This window comes from Schistocerca serialis, chromosome 1 (genome assembly GCF_023864345.2).
Source record: "Schistocerca serialis cubense isolate TAMUIC-IGC-003099 chromosome 1, iqSchSeri2.2, whole genome shotgun sequence".
Taxonomy (NCBI): domain Eukaryota; kingdom Metazoa; phylum Arthropoda; class Insecta; order Orthoptera; family Acrididae; genus Schistocerca; species Schistocerca serialis.
This window is the reverse complement of record NC_064638.1, coordinates 1,034,925,069-1,034,941,685: the sequence shown is the minus strand read 5'-3', so window position 1 is coordinate 1,034,941,685 and position 16,617 is coordinate 1,034,925,069.

The window sequence follows — 16,617 nt, the reverse complement described above, 5'->3', positions numbered from 1 at the left end:
GTTCTCCTTCGTCCTTTCTCTATAGAAGAACTCAACGAAGCTATTAAAGTATCGAGCGACAGTTGCCCTGGCACTGATCACATACATTACTCTATGCTTGCACACCTGCCTATAGAAGCGAAAGACTTTCTCTTGAACATTTTTAATCAGTACTGGATGAAGAAAGACCTCATATCAACATGGACGACGCAAGTAATAATTCCAATTCTCAAACGTGGTAAAGATCCAAATGTCGGTACTAATTATAGACCAATTGCCTTGTCGTCGTGCGTTGCAAAAACACTGGAACGAATGGTAAAAAGGAGACTAGAATGGTGGCTTGAAAAAGTAATTTGTTGCCTCGGAGTCAATACGGCTTCAGAAAAGGCAAAGGGACCATGGATAACCTGTTTTTGCTTAATATGGATATCACGTCGGCTTTTCAAACGAAAGAGACAGTAGTGGCAGCTTTTCTTGACGTTAAGGGTGCATATGATCACGTACAAATACCGATACTCTTGGACAAGCTGGCAGGATTCGGAATTCCTTCACGGATGATCTACGGTATCAGTACCCTGATTACTCAAAGAACGATCTACGTCCGTTTCAGAGGTACCATGATCGGACCTTTTTATGTCTCCCAGGGCTTGCCGCAAGGTGCAGTTTTAAGTCCTCTCCTGTATACTCTATATACGCACGACCTAGAACGCATACTTACTCCCCCCACAAAAATCCTACAGTATGCTGATGATATATGTGTTTATTCTACTGCTGCTTCATATCTTCAGGCCAAAACGGCATTAACCACAACCATCCCACACATCGATGAGTGGCTCTCTAACAATGGGCTGGAGATCTCGGCTGAGAAATCTCCAAGTCGACGACAGCTCGCACTGAAGATCACATTACCTGTGGCAAGTACACCTTCCAAATAAAATCTCACGTTCGATTTCTGGGGATGATTTTTGACTCTCGGTTAAGCTGGGCGCCCCACATCCGATCCACCGTTACCAAGTGTGAAGAAGGTTTAAATGTAATCAGGTCACTCACTCGTGTCTGGTGGGGAGCGCACAACAGTGTTTTACTCACCATGTACCGAGGGATAATTCGATCTCGATTAGACTATGGCTGCCAATTCTACCACACTGCGTCAAAGATTCATCTCTCCAAATTAGATACTCTTCAATATAGAGCCATTCGTACCTGTCTTGGAGCCATGCGATCGACGCCCGCCAACGCCCTTTTAATAGAAGCAGGGGAGATGCCCTTGAGCATTAGGCGCCAAATGTTATCGGACAAATTCTACATTCAAGGCATGGCCATTATGGACAGTTCCGTCTATCAAAGTAGAGACTGCATTTATCGACTGTGGATTGCTTCCCACAGAAGGAATAAAGTGCCAGCCGTTTGTGCCAGCTTTGACACTTGGTCACCTGTCATACATTCTGTACGGCGTTCAGCGCATCTACCTGTTTTTGAATATGATCTTCCATTATTTAAGTACGACCTGGCTGGACAGTACTAATGTCAACGTTGGCTTCAATCGTCTCGTTCAAGCACAATGGCCGGGTTTTCTCTGTGTATATACTGATGGCTCCAAAATTCCGCAAGAAGAGTGTACAGGATGCGCTTTTATGTGCCCTCAGATCCAGATCCGCAAAACCTTCAAACTGCCTACGAGCACTTCTATTTTTACGGCGGAGACAGTGGCAGTTTTGGAAGCACTTAAGTTTGTCTCTAGCACTTCCTTCCCCAAGATATTGATAGTATCTGACTCGCAAAGCGTTCTTAAAAACATTCAGTACAGTCGATGGAACAAAACGACCAACAGTTATATCATGGATGTGATATCTGAATACATTCGCAGCACACGCACGGGCCGGACGATCCATTTGTTGTGGGTACCTTCCCACTCTGGTATCGTCTATAATGATGAAGTCGATGCATTAGCCAAACAAGCGGCAACGTCAGGTACCGTCCTGGATCTGCAGCTTCCTTATACAGACTACTTACGTGCAGTCGAGGATCACGCAAGACAACAATGGCAGGAAATGTGGAACGTTTCTCAACAGACAAAAGGCGGTTATTACGCAGTGCTACAACCTCGGATTCCTTCACAGTCGTGGTTCATGAGGACACATCTGGACCGATCCACGATTTCTACCATCATAAGACTCCGCTTCAATCATGCCTCTTTCCCACAGCATCTACATCGGATCAACGTTTACAGTTCACCAGCATGTGAGTGTGATCCTGAGACGGAAGCTGATGTCAACCACATCTTATTTATGTGCCCCAAATCTGACCGTGAACGGTTGGTCTTTTTGAAGATATTGCTGAGTATGGGCTACCATCTTCCTCAATCAGCTTCTTCTCTTTTGTGTACTAAAGACGTTCGTCTATATAAAGTGATCGTTAACTTCATCAAGAGTACTGGTCACAATCTGTAGGTTTTAATGGTGTACGTCAATTATAAATATGTCTTGCTGATGAAGATATTTCAGAATTGGTGTGAATTGTAAGCCAAGACATTTTTAATTATTTTTCAAATCAATTCAATTTTTAAAACATTAAGTACAAAACTGTAACAGTTAAGCTTTTTATTCTTGTAAATATGCATTTCTGTATTTGTTTATTCAATTATGTGTACATTGTCACTGTTTTGCCGATGGCTAAATTGAGTACACACTCAAAGGCCAAAAAAAAAATTTAAAAAAAACCGCAATGAACTACATGTATGGACCAGTTTCAAAAAAGTAATTGTAATTCGTGAGTCATTGGGAAACCATTTGAGATAATGAAAAAGTTCGAGGAATTATACTCCAAGGAATCGACATCACAGCAAACTTTGTGGAGAAACAGACTGGACAAATTGAGATTAAAAGACTGTAGTGATGTGGTATCATTCTTCAGCAGTTTTGAAAAAAAAAAACAGTGAACGAAATTACAATTAGCGGGCGCGAAACTGAAGGAAAAGAAACTGAACTACATGTTGAAAAGCTTGCTGGAAGCTTTGAGCTAACTGCATATTGGGGACTTGAACGACGTTTTGAATGAAGAAGATCAGATAGTCGAATACATTAAAAGTAAAATTCATTTGATGGATGTAAAAGACAAAGAAGGAACTGAAGGAGCAAAATACAATGTATTTCACGCTGGGAAGAAAACCAATATGGGCTACCAGGAGCAGTTATGGTATGGATCTGTGAAACTAGGACATTTCAAGTTGGCCAAGCAGAGATTCGTGGGCACATGGTGGAGATTGAGGAGTTGATCGTGGCAGTTGGCAACGTAGGCAAAACGAACAATGTTGCAGTGGTAACATCAACTGGTCATGTGGTCGAAGTAAACAGTATGGTTCAACAGGCAGTCATCATCCAGAACGAGGAGGATATCAACAGGACAGAAATGGCGTGAAAACCTTTTTGACAGAGATACAACCCACAATAGCAAGTAATAACGATGAGTTAGGTAACAATGTACAGACTAACGGGCTGCATAGATCATGGTGTTAATAATGACAATTATTTTTCAGAATACATAACTTCAAAACAGCCTGAGAATGAAGAAATTGCAGATGGTAAAGTTTCGCAACTGCGAAAATAGGAAATATAATTAGTTATTTTCGAGTCTGTGAGATTTAATTCCAGTTTAAATGAAAAATGAATTTTACATCAAAAACATGGTTAGAAATTGATTAGCTATGCTAAAGTAACAGAAAAAAGTTTTTGTTAAAGACAATAACTCACATGTGATTGCTGTGAAAGAAGATAGATCATAGAAAATGACAAGTGCAGCTAACAATGAAATATTATTCTCAATTTCAGATCCTAACCCAGCTGTGACTAATGTACAGTACAAAATTTCTTGCAAGATTTTGCTAAAAATCTCGTTGAAATATAAAAAGGAATCTGGCATAGCTGCAAACAAAAAAAAATCCATAGCTCAGTCTCTCCTGGAAAAAGCATTTAAACCCATTTCTCAACTCCTACAGGGACTGATTTAAGAAGGATACGTATTCTGTGTAGAGACAGAGAAGAGAAAGAGGAAGAAGGCTAGGAAGAAGAAGATTAATACGTTAAAGCCAAAGACAATATGTTTATGTACGCAGGAGGGGTGAAGACATTGGAGGAGAAGAAGACAAAGACGATTATTATGATGAGGAAGATGATGATGATGATGATGAAAAAAAGGATGATTATAGTGAGGAAGATCATATTCATTATTAGAAGATTGTCTCCAATGAATCTCTAACAGATAACAACTAAATATACTGGGATAACTTAAATGAATTAGACCAATTAGTCTGCTCGCCAGCTATGAAAATGGCAGGCAATAGCCCATATCATAATCAAATAATATCTACTGAAATTGAAGCAAACTGAAAGACAATTGAAGAATGATATGTTGCATATGAGAACATTATGACCCTTGCTAATTTTCCAATTGAAACAAGACAGGGCAAGATGATGATACTGGAGGCAACATGTTTCAACAGTACCACTTTCCCACACTTTTTTTTGGACAATCAGAGTTCCACACATCAACAAAAAGCATTTACTAATGGTAGACATTCTGATCATATTGCTACGCTAAATGCATTCCAAGTATGGGAAGATGTGCAACTGAATGGTGAACTAGCTGATACTGCTTTCTATAAGTATAAGATGTTGTCAGTGACAAAATCGTTACAACAACATTGTTCACTTTGCTCACTCTGCTTCTCAAGTGCACTTGCAAGTGTAAATTAATTCAGGAGTAGAGCTCATATGTGTTTTCCAATGTTATAGAACAAATTTTTACATATTTAGATGAATTTAATGTGCGGTACAAAAATCGAACTATGGTCGTCTACTAACCTATAATTTATTTAAAACTCTTCAGTAGGTGAGCCGCATCTATTTTGGTAAGTACCAAAGGCAAGTTAAATGTGACATACTCGATTTCAACATCCATTGTGCTCGTGAAGTCTGGTAGAAGAATCTAATTTTGATGGTTAATATTTGCTATTTAACAAATCTTATAGAACAATTAAATTACAATAGTAATGCCACATGTGTTTCGTTCTCGAAATCATACATATTTTTAGGAATAACATTTTTATTTTCCTGCAAAGCTGAATTTTCATTCATGTTCAGAGAAATTGTATTTTCATATTACGATAAGCAAGCTGCAGTCTTTTGTACTCAAAATCGATATCTATCATGACAAATAATTTTATTTTGGTGGTAAAATTGTATTTTAGAGATTTCACCTCTTCATCTCTGTCTTGTCACACCGTCATCTTTTGCTGTGTTTCATCTCTGTCCTATTCCATTACTGTCTTTGATGTGTATGATGAGTGTAAACATTCCAGAATTACTCCTCATGTGTTACAAATACATCAGTTTATGTGGTACATTGCAATAAAGATCTAGTCAAAACACCTTCTTCTTTCCTATTAAAATGGTATTTCCTCAGTTTGTTTGTGTTTTGGATATGTTGTGTGTGTTTTACATTGCGAATTTTGATTAGATTTTTGCTTTATTTAGGAGCTTAAGATAGGAAATAAGTCTCTAAACGCTTTAGAGAACCTTAGCACTATAGTTCCAATTGGTAAAATATTGAAGCATTCCTCAAAAGATCGTTTTACACTTATACTCTACATTGTTTAGTTCAGATGCAAATAAAAAGAAATATTAAGCTGGTAATATCATTGATTATACTTTCTACTACAGAACAAGATGCATTATCTTCGTCCCCTCTCCTTAAAATGGTGCATGCCGACTTGAAGTATTACTAAAAACCTATAAAACGCTATGTGATGCCATTTAATTCTATTAACCACCAATAACATATCTTCAAATTGAAAGGCCCATGATATCTTGCACAAAAAGTAGGCCTTAAAGCTTACCTGCTTAGCATGCTATTTTTCTCCTTATGTGTTTTATAAAAATTTGGGCATGAAAAAAAGCACTGCAGAACAATTTGTACTTCACAGTTATGTTTTAGGCACCAATTTCAAGAATTTGTGTGTGTGTGTGTGTGTGTGTGTGTGTGTGTGTGTGTGTGTGTGTGTGTGTGTAAAATAACATTGTGACACTTGATATAAAATGTATCATTTTTGTATTGCTGACATATTTTTGCAGTCATTTTAAATACTGAATTTAAATTGTGACAGTTGACGAGCATCATAGAGTAATTTAAGTGTGATAAATATTTGATTTGAGGGATATAACATTGTGACATTGATATAAACATTGCATTTTTTTAATTGCAGATGTATTTTTCCAGACGTTTTTGATATGGAAAATCATCGTGACATTTGACAACCATCACAGAACAATTCCGATGTGGAAAATATTTAGTTTGTGACCCCATTGTGATGAAAAATTTTAATTTCTCCCTGTTATGAATTTGGTCTGTCACCCAAGTTTATCAGTGGACTGCCCACATTGCTACTATAACTATAATATAATCCCTCTGCCATGCACTTCACAGTGATTTGCTGAGTATGAATGTAAACATGGATGCAGATGTCCTGCATCAGTTCCTCCAATGTCTGACTACTTCAGGTAATTTTCCCTTCATATTAAACCTTAAGAAAGTGAATTTTAGGATTGACTATTTACTACTGGCAGGACCACCTGCTTTTTAGCAAATGGTGTCTGTCCCAAAAAATTACGAATAACTTTTAGTTCTGCCCATCGTATTACAATGCGAGCCCTCCAGAAAACTTTCTGACGCTGCACTTTGAACCCCCACCATTATGACATGCCGTTCTTGCGTGCTCAGCTGCCCCACCATACAATGCATACCTTCAGCCGTTGCTTGCTGTAGAACATTCTGACTCCAGTGCTTAATCAAAACTGAAATATCTCATGACCTATAGTTTGGATCACGATGCCTCTTTCACCATTCAGTCTCAAATAAGACTGCATACATTCTTATTATGTTCCAACCTTATTTTATCTCTATCAACTACCGTGATTAAGATACTACAAAATCGTAAATGATGGCGGTCGGTGATATTACATTTCATTTCAATTTATTTATTTATTTGTTTATTGGTTTGGCATATACAAGGCAAATATTACAGTGTCATTACAATCCACCAGGAAATTACAACACTACACAATGCTACTTATAGTTTTGAGCCAATCTATGGCTAGGTCAGGCAGGTAATGTATGTCCTTCAGTTCACCACTATATCCTACCACTTCACACACCAGTAGGTGGTTCATTGTCTGGATTTCACCACATTCACACACGGGACTCTCTGCAAGTCCCCACTTATTCATTAGATGTTTGCATCTTCCCACGCTTATTCTAAGGCGATTTAAGGCAACCCAGAGCTTCCGAGGGAGATCAAAACCATTTGTCTTCTTGCTGGGGTCAACGATAAGCTTTTGGTTCTTGTGTGTCCCTTTGCGCCATGATTCCCCCCAGGCTAGCTTTGGGTCGAAGTCCTGTAATTCCCTGTCAATCTTCCAAAAGGGGGACCTAGATTTTGCCTGTTTTGGTGTATAGGGAGTTCTGGATTGTGTACGGTCTTCCTATATATTCTTGAGGTCGCCATGGAGCGCCTTATATCAGGGGGTTCTATGTTGGCAAGGACTGGGAGCCAGTGACATGGCGTAGCCCTAAGTGTGCCTGAGATAATTCTCATCGTCTCTTTCAATTGGGTGTCTACTTTATTTACATGCGCACTTTTCGCCCAGACTGGTGAACAATATTCAGCCACGCTGTACACGAGGGCTAATGCTGATGTCCTTAGTGTATTAGCTCCGCACCCCCATGATGTTCCGGTCAGTTTAGACATAATGGCATTTCGAGATTTTAATTTCTGTTTGGTGTCTTCCAGATGGGAGCTAAACGTTAGTGTGCAGTCTATTTTTACTGCCAGATATTTGGGCTTATCTTCATGTCTGATATGCCGGTCATTCAGGGAAAGCTGTAGTTTCCTGCTTGAAACTTTGTTATTAAGGTGCATTATGGTACTGGTCGTTTTATTGGGGTTGGGATGCAAATGCCACTTAAGGTAGTAGGTGTTCAGAGCTTCAAGGTCCGCATTCAGTGTTTTTTCAAGATCTTCGAAATTTTTGCTTTGGTACGCAATGGCCAGATCATCCGCATACTCAAATTTACGCGACCTGGTGCTCGGCATATCAGATATGTATAAATTAAAAAGGGTCGGCGCCAGGGCTGACCCCTGTGGCAGGCCATTGTTTATGACCATGCTTTTGCTGCTCTTTCCATGGAGATAGACCTTGATCTTCCTGCCTGTCAGCATATTTTTTTAGTAATGTGTACGTCTGATTGCATTTGATAATTCGAGTAAGCTTGAGCAGTAGTCCTTCGGTCCAGACAGTGTAATATCTATTAATACCAGGCCCGTTTTCAGCTTGTTCTGATAGCCTTTCTCTATATATGTTGTAAGGGACCAAACTTGTTCACAGCAGTTCCTTCCCACACAGAACCCTGCTTGATAGTCCAGGAGGTTCACCTCAATGTATGGTGCTAGTCTGTCCAGTAATATTGTCTCAAATAGTTTGTAAGAGGTACAAAGCAGTGAGATCGGTCTATAGTTCTTTTGATTATCTCCATCCTTCCCTGGTTTCAGTACCGTTATTACCTTAGCTTCTTTCCGTAACTTCGGGAGTGCACCTGATTTAATGCATTCCGTGAAGAGCTTGGCCATCCATTTCCACCCAATGGGTCCCAGCTTCCTCAGAAATTCTGGGAGGATTTCTTCGGGTCCGGCTGCTTTCCCTGTTCTCATTAGTGTTAGGGCCTGGGTAATCTCCTCGATGTCTACTGCTTTGACAATATCTAGATTAGTTGGATTATTGGCTAATTCCTTGGTTAGGTTCCTGGAGATCCTTTTCTTCTCCTCAGTCTTCAGGCGTATTTTGGAGGTCTGTTTCATGGCAGTCGCTATTTCGGATGGGCCCACACCCGCGGCCAATCTTCGTGGTGTTGTGGCACCACCCAGTTTCCGTAGTAGACCCCAGCTCTTCCTGCTAGAATGGGTAAAGTCCAGATTCTCCATTGCCATCTTCCACCTGTTCCTACGTTCCTCGTTCATAGTGTTGATCAGTCGTTCTGCAGTCTCGTCCCCCCCACTCCTCTCATACTGCTCTAACAATGACTCGCACTCCTCTGACCAGCAAGGAATGTATTCCCTCCAGGCCCCTCGGGGGATAGCCTTTAGGGCCCCTTTATATATCAGGTTTACGAACCTTTGGTAGTTCTCTGGACTTGGTGGTATTTATTGTCTTGTCAATAAAAGATTTATATTTCCCCCAGTCTGCTTTTCTCAATTTCCACCGTGGAATCGGGGGGCTCTTTATGATCGGGATGGAATGGCCGATCTCCACAATAATCGGGAGGTGTTGGCTCCGTGGGAAAGCTTTGAGGACTATTCTTGTAGCTTGCATTGGTACGCCCGTTGCGCCGCGTGTGACAAAGGTCAGGTCAGGTGTCGTCCTTGTGCCCCATACTTTTGAATTGAAGGACGCTCTGTCCTTGGGATCAAACAGGAGGTGTAGGTCCCGGTTGTCAGCCCAGTCACTTAGTCCAACGCCTTCTGGAGTGGATCTCTGATATCCCCATCTGGTGTGCTGGGAATTAAAGGCGCCGGCATAGATTGCTGGATGATTAGCCTGCGGTAAGATTGCTATAGGCCAGTGCTGCGAAGGTGGTTTGTAGACATTGTAGATTGTCATCTCTCCCAGTTTAATGCCTATTGCATGTGGAACCGATTCCACATTGTTCTCGAGGTTTCCTAGAAGCTCATTTTTGACCTGGGTCGCCATACCATGTTTGTTGTGTCCTGAGTATCCCACATTGGTGAATCCTGGTATGCATAATCGTTCGATGTTTTCATCCGTCAGGTGTGTCTCCTGCAAGAGTACGACACTTACTCTTTCTCTTGTTACAATTTTTTCAAGGATTTCTCCTTTCGTCCTTGTGTAGCCTTCTATATTGAAGTGGCACACTCTCACCATCTTCGTGGAGTAATTCCGCTTCTGAATCGTTTGCCTTCTTGTGGGCCAGGAGGCATTTGAGCGTCCGGTCGCCGGAATTGTGTAGACTTTTTGCCGTTGCATTTTACTGCAGCGTTGCCCGGGGAGCACCATCTTGGAGGTTGTCTACACGTCGCTCCCCTTCATTTCAATATATTTCTGTACCAATACTGCGTAAGGCACTGATATATTCATTTCAATACATCAGCGCCTTACGCAGTATTGGTACAGAAATAAAACTTTGCTTGTTCACTACTCCCACTTATCTTGTAAGTTCATGGTCGTTGTTTTGTGTGTGTGTGTGTGTGTGTGTGTGTGTGTCTTGTTATTGTTGTTGTTGTTGCCATATTTTATGAAGGTGTGTTGAAAAGTAGTGCCTCCAAATTTTTTGTGTGAAAACTCATAAAGAACTTTTAAATAAAACAAGCAGTTAACTCTCTACATCTTTATTCTTTAAGTTTACATATATGCAACCCTCTGCTGTTAGAGGGCTTCGAATTGTAGCGTGCAACATGGCGATGAGTAATGTCACTAAGTCAGTGCATGAGAAACAGTGTGCTGTAATCGAGTTTTGAATTCAAAGAGTTCGTCTACAAGTGGAGCACCGTCTCCTTCAGAACGACAATGCCAGATCACACATAAGCGCTGCAACATCTGCAACAATTTAGTGCCTTGGGTTCACCGTGATCGATTATCCTCCATAATGGCCTGTTCGGGGCCCCGTCCGATTTTCGTCTATTTCCAAAACTTAAGAAAACCTTCGAGGAATTCCCTTTGGTAGTTATGAAGCGGTACAGCAGAGCTGAGGTTATGGCTGTCTCAACAACGTCAAGCAGCCAACAATAACGGTACCAGCTAATTGGTCTTTCGTTAGGAGATAGTTGTTCATCACTTGGGTGACTATGTTCAGAAATAAATGCTTTAACATGGAGAAAAAAGTTGTAGAATGTTGATAACGTTTGTTTCATTTAAAAAGCTTCGAGAATTTTCACATAACAGACTCAGAGACAGTACTTTTCAGCACGCCTTCGTATATGTGGAAATACTGCAAGTCCCACACTCCACAAAAAATTTTTTTAGTAAATACTTTTAAACATGGGGCAAATAATTCAGATCATTCAGGTATTTTTGAGAACAGCCAAAATGGCTGCTCTGGAGTTACACCATGATTAGCTGTTTCATCTCGAAGGACTGTTGAGTAGTAGAGCTACGGTGATACTAGCTCTATTGCACTTTTATCGCCTACCTGTACTCAGAAAATCTACATCTACATGATTACTACACAATTCCCACTTAGCGTTTGGCAGAGCGTTCATAGAACTAGTTCCACACTACTATCAGTCATTTCACTCTTGAATAACATGTGGGAAAGATGCACACCTAAATCTTTCCCTTCAAGCTATAATTGCTGTTATTTTATTGCCATGGTCATTTGTCTCTGCATAGGTTGCAGTCAACAAAATATTTGGCATTTATAGGAGATACTTTGCGATTTAAATTTCACGAAAAGATCTCACCACAATACAATACACCTTTGTTCTAATGATTCTGCTCTCACTTATCATATCCATGGCACTCTCTCCTCTATTTCACAACTATGCGAAATACACAACCGTTCTTTGAAGTTTTCGAGAAATTCCATTAATCCTATCTGATAAGGATCGCATGCTGCACACCAATACTTCAGAAGACGGTGGACTAGTGTAGTGTAGGCTGTTTCTATAGTACATTCTATGAATCTTAATAAGTATTATGTCAACAAAACGCAGTCTTTGGGGTCACCTTTCCCATAACATTCTCTAAGTGATGGTCCCAATTTTTATGGTTATCATCCTTAGGTATTTATTTCAATGCACAACCTTTAAATTTATGAGCTTTATCGTCTAACAGAAATTTAACGGAATTATTTTAGTACTCCTGTAGAAGACCTCGCACTTTTTATTGTTTAGGACGCAAAATAATGAAAAAAGATCAACACTTACTTGCGTTTATAAAATTACAAACAGATTACTTAGATTCTGGGTATTAAAAATATAACTGTTTATTTTTTAAATTTTAAACTAAAGAGAAAACATTAAAATAAAAAGGTGGTGAGCAAATTTGGAAGATCGCTAGAAAAAGCGCTGTACCGTCACTAAAAGTCGAAGCACCACACCATGAAAGGTTGGAGTAAGAAGAATGAGGTGGGAGCGTAGCTATAGGTGTAGTCAAAATGGTCAGGTGGGTTGTGGTGTGAAGATATTGGTATGTGGAGATGATGGATGGTAGGGTACAGAAACGACCTCCACCTCCACGATATCTTTTGCTGTTTATTTAAACCTGAACTTCTGTGCTACTGAAATGGCTGGAATTATCAGCACCTTTTAATCTTAATGGCTGTCTGGTTGCTCTGAATTATACTCCCTTACATGCATATTTCTTTCATTCGTTAATATTAGTGTATATATTCAACCATTCGTCATTCCAATGCATTAAATCCCTTACACCGTGTGAGGGATCTTGTTTGATTCCACGAATCCAAGAGATCAATTAAGTTGCGCCGACTAAATAGCTTTCACACCAACTGTTGTTGTTGTGGTCTTCAGATCAGAGACTGGTTTGATGCCGCTCTCCATGCTAATCTATCCTGTGCAAGCTTCTTCATCTGCCCAATACCTACTGCAACCTACATCCTTCTGAATCTGTTTAGTGTATTCATCTCTTGGTCTCCCTCTACGATTTTTACCCTCCATGCTGCCCTCCAATACTAAATTGGAGATCCCTTGATGCCTCAGAATATGCCTTACCAACCTATCACTTCTTCTAGTTAAGTTGTGCCACAAATTTCTCTTCTCTCCAATTCTATTCAATACCTCATCGTTAGTTATGTGACCTATCCATCTAATCTTCAGCATTCTTCTGTAGCACCACATTTCGAAAGCTTCTATTCTCTTTTAGTCCAAACTATTTATCGTCCACGTTTCACTTCCATACATGGCTACATTCCATACAAATACTTTCAGAAACGACTTCTTGATCTTAGTTGTCGACGGGACGTTAAACACTAATCTCCTCCTCCTCCTTGATCTTAAATCTATACTCGATGTTAACAAATTTCTCTTCTTCAGAAACGCTTTCCTTCTCATTGCCAGTCTACATTTTATATCCTCTCTACTTCGACCATCATCAGTTATTTTGCTCCCCAAATACCAAAACTCCTTTACTACTTTAGGTGTCTTATTTCCTAATCTAATTCCCTCAGCATCACCCGATTTAATTCGACTACATTCCATTATCCTCGTTTTGCTCTTGTTGATGTTCATCTTATATCCTCCTTTCAAGACATTATCCATTCCGTTCAGCTGCTCTTCCAGGTCCTTTGCTGTCTCTGACAGAATTACAATGTCATCGGCAAACCTTAAAGTTTTTATTTCTTCTCCATGGATTTTAATACCTACTCCGAGTTTTTCTTTTGTTTCTTTTACTGCTTGCTCAATATACAGATTGAATAACATCGTGGATAGGCTACAACCCTGTCTCACTCCCTTCTCAACAACTGCTTCTATTTCATGCCCCTCGACTCTTATAACTGCCATCTGGTTTCTGTACAAATTGTAAATAGCCTTTCGCTCCCTGTATTTTACCCCTGCCACCTTCAGAATTTGAAAGAGAATATTCCAGTCAACATAGTCAAATGCTTTCTCTAAGTCTACAAATGCTAGATACGTAGGTTTGCCTTTTCTTAATCTATTTTCTAAGATAATACGTAGGGTCAGTACTGCCTCGTGTGTTCCAACATTTCTACGGAATCCAAACTGATCATCCCCGAGATCAGCTTCTACCAGCTTTTCCATTCGTCTGTAAAGAATTCGTGTTAGTATTTTGCAGCCGTGGCTTATTAAACTGATGGTTCGGTAATTTTCACATCTGTCAGCACCTGCTTTCTTTGGGATTGTTATTATTATATTCTTCTTGACGTCTGAGGGTATTTCACATGTCTCATACATCTTGCTCACTAGATGGTAGAGTTTTGTTACGCCTGGCTCTCCCAAGGCTGTCAGTAGTTCTAATGGAATGTTGTCTACTCCCGGGGCCTTGTTTCGACTTAGGTATTTCATTGCTCTGTCAAACTCTTCGCGCAGTATCATATCTCCTATTTCATCTTCGTCTACGTTCTCTTCCATTTCTATAATATTGTCCTCAAGAACATCGCCCTTGTATAGACCCTCTGTATACTCCTTCCACATTTCTGCTTTCCCTTCTTTTCTTAGAACTGGGCTTTCATCTGAGCTCTTGATATTCATGCAAGTGGTTCTCTTTTCTCCAAAGGTCTCTTTAATTTTCCTGTACGAATTATCTATCTTACCCCTACTGATATGCGCCTCTACATCCATACATTTGTCCTCTAGCCATCCCTGCTTTGCCATTTTGCACTTCTTGTCGCTCTCATTTTTGAGACGTTTGTATTCCTTGTTGCCTGCTTCTTTTACTGCATTTTTATATTTTCTCCTTTCATTAATTAAATTCAATGTCTCTTCTGTTACCCAAGTATTTCTATTAGCCCTCGTCTTTTTACCCACTTGATCCACTGCTACCTTCACTATTTCACCTCTCAATGCTACCCATTCATCTTCTTCTGTTTTTCTTTCCCCTATTCTTGTCAATCGTTCCCTAATGCTCTCCCTTAAGCTCTACAACCTCTGGTTCTTTCAGTTTATCCAGGTGCAATCTCCTCAAATTCTCACCTTTTTGCAGTTTCTTCAGTTTTAATCTACAGTTCATAACTAACAGATTGTGGTCAGAGTCCACATCTGCTCCTGGAAATGTCTTACAATTTAAAACCTCGTTCCTGAATCTCTAGCTTACCATTATATAACCTATCTGAAACCTTTTAGTATCTCCAGGGTTGTTCCATGTATACAACCTTCTTTCATGATTGTTGAACCAAGTGTTAGCTATGATTAAGTTATGCTCTGTGCAAAATTCTACCAGTCGGCTCCCTCTTTCGTTCCTTAACCCCATTCCATAATCACCTACTACGTTTCCTTCTCTTCCTTTTCCTACTGTCGAATTCCAGTCACCGATGACTATTAAATTTTCGTCTCCCTTGACTATCTGAATAATTTCTTTTATCTCATCATACATTTCATCAATCTCTTCGTCGTTTGCGGAGCTAGTTGGCATATAAACTTTTACTACTGTGGTAGGCGTGGGTTTCGTGTCTATCTTGGCCATAATAATGCATTCACTATGCTGTTTGTAGCAGCTTACCCGCATTCCTATTTTCCTATTCATTATTAAACCTACTCCTGCATTACCCCTATTTGATTTTGTATTTATAACCCTGTATTCACCTGACCAGAAGTCTTGTCCATCCTCCCACCGAACTTCACTAATTCCCACTATATCTAACTTTAACCTATCCATTTCCCTTTTTAAATTTTCTAACCTACCTGCCCGATTAAGGGATCAATTCACACTGTCTGTTTAATCTCATCTACAGAATATACAATTTCTCAAGGAATCAAGGGATGTGTTGTGTCTATGCTTCACCGTATATCGTGCTCGTAGCGGTAACGCCATTCTGGTTCAGGGATACAAGACAGACATGCAACAACATGTCATGTATCAACAACTTTAAATGCGAATGAAATTTTCATTTGCAGAAGGGTGTGCCCTGATATGAAAGTTTAGAAGTAGGTGACGAGGTACTGGCATAAGTACAACTGTAAGGAGGGTCGTGAGTCGTGCTTCAGTATCTAAATCTGCCAGCACGCTAGATCAGCGTGTTCGGTCAGATGGCTGGCTGCCCTTTGTAATAAGAAAACTGAGTGAAATAATCAATGATAAATCTGAAGGGGCGTCATGTGACGTCCGCCCAGAACCAATTCCACGTACAATATCGAAAAAAATGACAAACAAAGAAGTCGGTAGAGCACATGCCAGCGAAAGGTAAAGGTCCCGAGTTCGAGTCTCTGTCTGGCACACAGTTTTAATGCACCAGGTAGTTCCACATTCAAACACGTTTTCCTCGAAATCATATATTTCAAATTGACGGAAAACATAACTTGAGAACGGTACGCACGAAGTTGATCGGAATACGATGTCAGCACTCTAAATTGAATTCTCTGTCAATGTTTGTAGCCGTTCTGCGACATCCTCAAAAGCGCACGCTTTGGTCTAAACTTTATGACTGAAGGAGGACAGGAAGGAAGGAAGATTGGGTTTAACGTCCCGTCAACATCGAGGTCATTAGAGATGGAGCACAAGCTCGGATTGTGTCAAGGATGAGGAAGGAAATCGGCCGTGCCCTTTCAATGGGATCATCGCGGCATTTGCCTGGAGCAATTTAAAGAAATCACAGGAAACCTAAGTCTGGATGGCCGGGCTCGGGTTTAAACCGTCGTCCTCCCGAATGAGAGTCCAGTGTGCTAACCTCTGTGCAACCTCGCTCAGTATGGGCGAAGAAAATAACATTTGTTTCAACACGGCTCCACTTTATTAGAAATCAACATTTTTCACTTAATCTGTGTAAGTTAATAGGAAAGTATTGAAAATGCCTTATACAAAATTATTTCGCTCCAAGTCAAATAGGAGGGATTCGAAAATTCCGCCGATAACCAGTGTTCGGGCTGCAAGGGATCCTTTACCT